Here is a 7,234-nt window from a genome sequence, read left to right as displayed (position 1 = left end):
AAGTTTCGCAAGTGCCAGTTTTGGTTAGACCAAGTTGCGTTTTTGGGACACATCATTTCAGCTCAGGGTATTTTGGTGGATCTTCAAAAGGTGGCAGCTGTGGAGAAATGGGAACAACCGCGAACCGTCACTGAGGTGAGGAGTTTCCTTGGTTTAGCAGGGTACTATTGACGGTTTGTTAAGGATTTTTTTGTGATTGCTTTACCACTGACGAGATTAACGAGGAAAGACGTTAAATTTGAGTGGGATGATAAGTGTGAGCAGAGTTTCCAGCAGTTGAAGTATTGTCTCACTCATGCACCTGTTTTGGCATTCCCAGACGATAATGGTGATTTCGAGGTTTATAGTGATGCTTATTTGAATGGTCTGGGATGTGTGTTGATGCAGCATGGTAGGGTGATTGCTTATGCTTCACGACAGTTGAAACCCCATGAGTTGAATTACCCTACACATGATTTGGAGTTAGCCGCCATTATTTTTGCATTGAAGTTGTGGAGACACTACCTTTATGGAGAGAAATGTAAGATCTTTACAAATCACAAGAGTCTTCAGTATCTCTTTACGCAGAAAGATCTGAATCTTCATCAGCGGAGGTGGATGGAGTTGCTCAGTGATTATGATTGCACGATTGATTATCACCTTGGTCGTGCCAATGTAGTGGCTGATGCACTTAGCAGGAAGTCTCAGAGCCGTATCAATGCGTTGTACGCTAGTCGTATTCCTCTTTTGGCAGACTTGCGTTCTACGGGAGTGAGGTTGGAAGCAGAAGATCGAGATGTGGCTTTACTTGCTAATTTTCAAGTTAGGCCAATTTTTGTTGATCGGGTGCTTGAAGCTCAGGTGGCTGATAGAGAAACTTAAGAATTGATCCAAGCTTGAGATCGGGGAAGGAGGAGAGACCTCAGAGTTCGTGATTCAGATGGCATGCTGATGCAGGAGGGTAGGATGTTTGTGCCTAATAATTTGGATTTAAAGAAAGCAATTCTGGATGAAGCACATATCTCGGCTTATGCCATGCATCCAGGAGCTACTAAAATGTATCATACCATTCGACCGTTCTATTATTGACCGGGTATAAAGAGGGAGATAGTTGAGTATATGAGTAGGTGTGCTGTTTATCAGCAAGTCAAGGCGGAAAGGAAGAAGTCGTTTGGGTTATTGCAGCCGCTTCCCGTCCCAGAGTGGAAATGGGAAAATATTACTATGGATTTTGTGTACAAGCTTCCGCGTACACATAATGGCTTTGATGATATTTGGGTGATTGTTGATCGGCTTACTAAGTCAGCACATTTCATTCCAGTGATGGAGAAGTATTCTTTGGGCTGATTAGCTGAGTTGTTCATCTCGAAGATTGTGAAGTACCATGGTGTCCCTGTGAGTATTGTCTCGGATCGTGATCCACGATTTACGTCTAAATTTTGGGTGGCGTTTCAGGAAGCTTTGGGTACGAGACTACTTTATAGTATGGCGTATCATCCTCAGAATGACGGACAGTCAGAGAGAACCATTCAGACTTGGGAGGATATGTTGCAAGCTTCGGTACTACAGTTTGGTGATGCTTGGCACAAGCGGTTGGATTTAATGGACTTTGCCTACAACAACAGCTTTTACTCGAGTATCGGCATGGCACCATTTGAGGCATTGTATGGCAGATCTTGTCGCGCACCGTTGTGTTGGTCGGAAGTCGGAGAAAGAGTTTTGGTGGGTCCGGAGATTGTTGAGGAGACTACTGAAAATGTTTAGGCGATTAAGTCTAACTTGAAGGCGGCCCAGGATAGGCAGAAGAGTTTAGAAGATCGGCATGCTACTGACAGAGTGTGTGAGGTTGGCGATTGGGTATTTCTGAAGCTTTCACCATGGAGAGGCGTTGTACGGTTTGGAAAGAAAGGTAAGTTGAGTCCCAGGTACATTGGACCATACATGGTCACTGAGCGAGTTGGCGAGGTAGCTTACAGGTTGGAGTTGCCTCCGGAGTTGGCTAGAGTACATAACATTTTTCACGTGTCTATGCTTCGATATTATGTTGCTGATCCGTCTCATGTGATACCTCATCAACCCTTGGAAATCAATCCGGATTTGACTTATGATGAAGAACCAGTGACGATACTAGATTGGAAGGAAAAGGTTCTGAGGAACAAGACGGTGAACTTAGTGAAAGTTTTGTGGAGAAATCATTCTGTGAAGGAAGCTACGTGGGAAACAGAAGATCAGATGAGAGATTTGTATCCTCGGTTGTTCTTTGATCACTAGGGATTTGTTGTATGGTTGTTTTGAATTTCGGAACAAAATTCTAATAAGGTGGGTAGGTTGTGACAACCCGTTCCGAAAATTTTAAAATGTACGCGTGAAAAGACGATTTAGCCCCTAGTGTGATTTTTACGTTGTGTGGTTGTTTTGAGTTGGTGTGGCTGGTTGTGGACCACACACACACTTTCCCATATTTTCCCTCACCCTTTCCCCCTATCCCTGCACCTGGCCTGTGCCATTTCCCTTCCCATTTTCATATCTATGTGTACGGACACACTCCAAAACCCTTGTAATCTTCACAGATCGAAGAAACAAAGTACATATCCATGCTCGTGAGGTCCGTAGGAGTTCAACCATACCCATTTCAGGTAAGGATACCTTCGTTTTCACGTCGAACTCGGGATACCCGATTTTTGGCACTGTTCATGCACACATAAATTCTTATGTTTTTGGGAATTTCAAGCTTGTAGGAAGCTTGGTGAGGTCCTTAGGAGGCTCGGGGTGGTTCATTGGAAGGTTTTGGACGTCGGGATCGCGAGTTTCAAGGTTGGCCGGAGTTGGGGGTATTTTCCCGGTGAGATTTCGTGGATTCTAGCACTTGAAAGTGGTATGATTTTGTTCCTCTCGTTGTAAGCTTCAATTTGGTACCAATTTTGTGAAATTTGGTTGAAAAACGAAGAAGATATCACGATTTGAAATTTTCCCGATTTTCCAGCGCCAGCAATGGCGCCGGAGCCTCGCCTGAGAAGACGATAGAATATTCCGTCAGTTTGGACGGAATATGCCTAACGCCGTTGACAGAATCCGTTAAAGTTAACGGAATATTCCTGACGGCGTTACTGACGCCGTCAGCGTACCTGGCACGTGCCTGCGCATGGCCGGCGCGTGGGGGCGCGTGCGGTGGTGAAATTTTTTTTTAAAAATATGGGGATGTTCCTGAGGTTGAGTAGATCACGTTGGTGTATTCATACACCCCATTTGAGCATTGTATGAGAAGTTATTTCTTAAGGTTAGTTATGTGCTTTAGAATTAACGTTTTTATAGTTGTTTCGCATATAGGTGATACCTATCCCGAGGACGAGCGTGGTCACTCGAGGCAAGGGGGTTACGACCCTTCCACGTACCAGTGAGTGGGCTTTTGGTTTTCCGTATATACCTATATACTTATGTTTTTCCCAGAAATTGATTTGAAACATTATACGTTTATATGCCATGCCTATAGTTTGCCGTTTGTTTATGCATTGTTAGTTGCATATATATATGTATGTTTGGTGCTGCGAACGCACAGGTAAGTGCCAGGTGAGTTGTGATTTATGTTTACATTCAGTAGTGATTTGAGATACATAGAGAGCTCATAACCTGCACCCCCGGTGTTAGTGCTCCCGCCCAGAGTTGGGCACAGTCCTTCACATGATGTTCACCTCCCGCACCACACGCTCATCTTGGATCCAAGTTAGGTGCACAGTCCTGTCGTACAGACCACTTAGGTGGTTTCGACTTGTAGGTGACCCGCGATTATTCGTCTAGCCTTCACGTGATCATAGCACTTGAGCGTATTTATATATTACACCCAGGCTTGTCGTACAGACCACTTTAGGTGGTTCCGACTCGTGTGCAGGTCTAGCTAGTGAGATGGAGATTTGAGCTCTAGATTCAGCCGTACAGGTCACGTTAGGTGACTCCAGCTGACAGATTATATGACATTGATGCGATATTACCTGAGCACTTGCATTTTACTTTGAGGTTTTGACATATCATATTTTCCGAGCATGATTGATATATATTCATATTATATTTTCTGGGAAGTATACAGGTTTTACGGTGAGGGGTTAAAACTTATTTATTAAATGGTTTTCGAAAAGCTTTGTTTTTGTCCACTCACGCTTTTGTTTTGGCCCCTCCAGGTTCTAGTTGGCTAGCACGTTTGGTGGCTTCCCCGAGGATTTCCCTGGCATATCTGACAGACCACCACCAGTGTAGGACCACCTTCGGGTGTGCTTTTGTTGCGTCGTTTTCTCTTGGACTGTATTAGGCTTTCATGCTCTGAACTTAGTGTTCACACTTACGCTTGCACTTGTTCGTTATTACTTTGTGTAAAACTAGTTTTTATTTATTCGTACTACTTATATTATTATTTTATTAGCTTCCGCACTGTGCACATGGTTACGTCATTTCCACGTGACGGCCAGCATGCCCTGATCTAGATCGGGGTGTCACTTTTGCTTTTTGCTATTTTGACCCATAATTTTGAAAAAAAAAAAGCTTTTTATTTTATTTATTGAACACAATTTATGGTCCAACTTTTTAAAAAGCTGCTTTTAGAAAAATTTAAGCAATCTCAAACCAGTCCTAAGATTACAAAAAATAAAAAGAAAAAAAAATTGCTAGCGTCAAGATGAATTGAAAAGATAAACTTTCAAATTTGAATTTCACACGTGACGGAATTATGCCAACCAAGTCGATGACACCTTCCAAATGTTATCAGCCTTGATTGTTGGCCAAATGATTTCATCCTCTTAGGCTTTGGCCTCCTAGATTGTTTTTTGGCCAATAGCGATTCCACAAGAATCTCTTCAACTCCAATTTCTTTAGCTCCATCAATATCAGGCATGCCAATATTTGGAATTGGCCAAAACGATATTAAGGTGTTCTTCCGTCCCTAATAAAGAATTAACATTTTTACAATTTGCATAACTTACCTCAGAATGGATGGATTGGTTTACTGAAGACCCGAAGGACAAAAAGATTGTATGAACTAATCACCAGTTAATGAAAAAACTTCATTAATGCCGGAATGGAGAAACTTGTATTGTAACCGATAAATTTGAGAAGTGAATAGTAAATAATGCCGCAACATTAAAATAATTGTACCTAAGGGTATATAGGCAAACAAAACATATAATAAATTCATAAAAATAAATAAATAAATAAATTTGACTTGGAATATATAAGTTGACGTGGATACGAGTCAAATGATTATTTTTAGTTTTTCATCTTACATACAATATTATTAAAAAAGTGATTTTTTTAGGGATTAAAATAGAGTTTGTATACACGTGTTATAATATAAAGTCAATTGATAATACTATGTGACTATGTTACAGTTGCACAAATGAATGTTTTTTTTTTTTTTTTTAATAAAAAAAATTTAAAAAGAGACAACTGGTGGCAAACCACAGTTATCCATCCCATCCAGGCTTGGAGAGGCTATGGGAATTTCACCCTGCTTGTGACCACAATTAAGTAGACTCACCAGCTAGGAACATCAAACCCGGTACCTCCTACATTTTCAGTTTTGACCCTTACCACCAGGCCACTTGTTGTGGTTGCACAGATGAATGTTGGGAATATTGGTTTGTGCTTAAAACTTGGATTATGATATCACTTAGTACTACAGTCTAATGATATTCTTTTTCACTTGTAGGTGAGAGTTTTCGGCTTGATTCTTGCCAAAGACAAATTTGAATCACATTATTGCTAACACATTATGAAGCTAAGTTCACATCCTCTCCCTAATGTAGATAATATCGTTTGCTTTGAAGAAAAAAAAAATTTGAATGATGGTATTAATGTATTGCCTTGTTGAGAGGGACCCCTTTTAAAAAGAGTGGCAGGATCACATTGTTAGGCCCACTCCGAAATGTCGTAGTGTGGAGGATCACGTTGTTGGGGCCACTCCGAAATGTCGTAGTGTGGGGGTTCATGCCTAGGACTGCCTACTTAAGATCATTGACAAACAATAAAGGTTTACATCTCTATTTAAGATCATTAAGATCATTTGGTTATCATTGAGAGCATCTTCAACGCAAAATGCTTTGACATGGACATTTTATAGTTTTGGTTGGCCGGAAGCCATTCAAATGAAAAGATGTAAAATATTCATTCTCCTGGAAATGTAAATAAAAATGTAAAACATACTCTTTTTTTTTTTTTTTCATTTTTTTAACAGGAGTATGATTCTCTCATCTCTAACTTAGGCAATCTAAATTCCCCTCCTTCCTCTTCTCCTATTTGGATGATCATAATTAAACCATGTCAACATCTTGTGTTGACTTCTTTACACACAAAGAGAGTCAAAGAGGAAAGTAAGAGAGAAGGGGAGAGAATGTGAGGTGAAAGAATCCTACTACTTTTTAAGGGTGGAGATGCACTAGAACAGTTATTGTTCACTAAATCAGTAATTGTCTTTGCTTAATAGCCCGGGCAATAATTACCTTAGTGGGGTTGGAGTTGCTCTTAGAAGGTGTGCTCCTTAAGTTATACAGAGAAAAATAATGAGATATCAAATTTACATTTCCTCCATTAGAGTAGAATCCATATTCACCTCTCTTAGAAACTCAAAATGAGACGTAAATATAGTTTTTTACATTTCACATTCACACAGTAAAAAAATACGACCCGAAAATGTTGTCTAAATGTCTTTATCCTTCTCTTACTTATAAGTGAAGAAGAATATTGTTAAATAAGTTATTTAAAATTCAAGTCATGTTAAATAACTGTCACCATAGGAGCTTATGTGTCCAATTTCATTTAGGGATATCCTTCCCAACTTGATTCAAAGCCCAAACTACTAATTAGACTAGGGAAAATTTTAGGAATGTCATATGAACTTATATATTTTTCTTCAATTTGTCATATGAACTACAATTCACCCGATTTGTCATATCAGTTTTTCTAAATCATTAATTTGTCATCTCACTCCAACTCCATTAAGTTTTCCATCCAAAATAAATCATATGACATTGCTTTGCGCATGACTTATTTTCAAGGTTATTTTGAACATTTCAATTTCTATCCGCTTCAAGATTATTTTGGAAGGTGAAATTTAATTTGGACCCAAAATTTTCTTTCTAAACCAAACTTGTAACTTTTTTACTTTGAATTCTTTGTTTTACTTCCATAGAAAATGGGTTTAGAAAGAAAAAGAAGAAAACGAAAAAGAAACCCAGCCAAAGTCACGTCCCACATCCACCCCTACCTCTCCAAA

This window comes from Pyrus communis, chromosome 13, assembly GCF_963583255.1.
Source record: "Pyrus communis chromosome 13, drPyrComm1.1, whole genome shotgun sequence".
Classification (NCBI taxonomy): Eukaryota; Viridiplantae; Streptophyta; class Magnoliopsida; order Rosales; family Rosaceae; genus Pyrus; species Pyrus communis.
The sequence above is the reverse complement of the archived record's forward strand: the minus strand, read 5'-3'. Positions refer to the sequence as shown.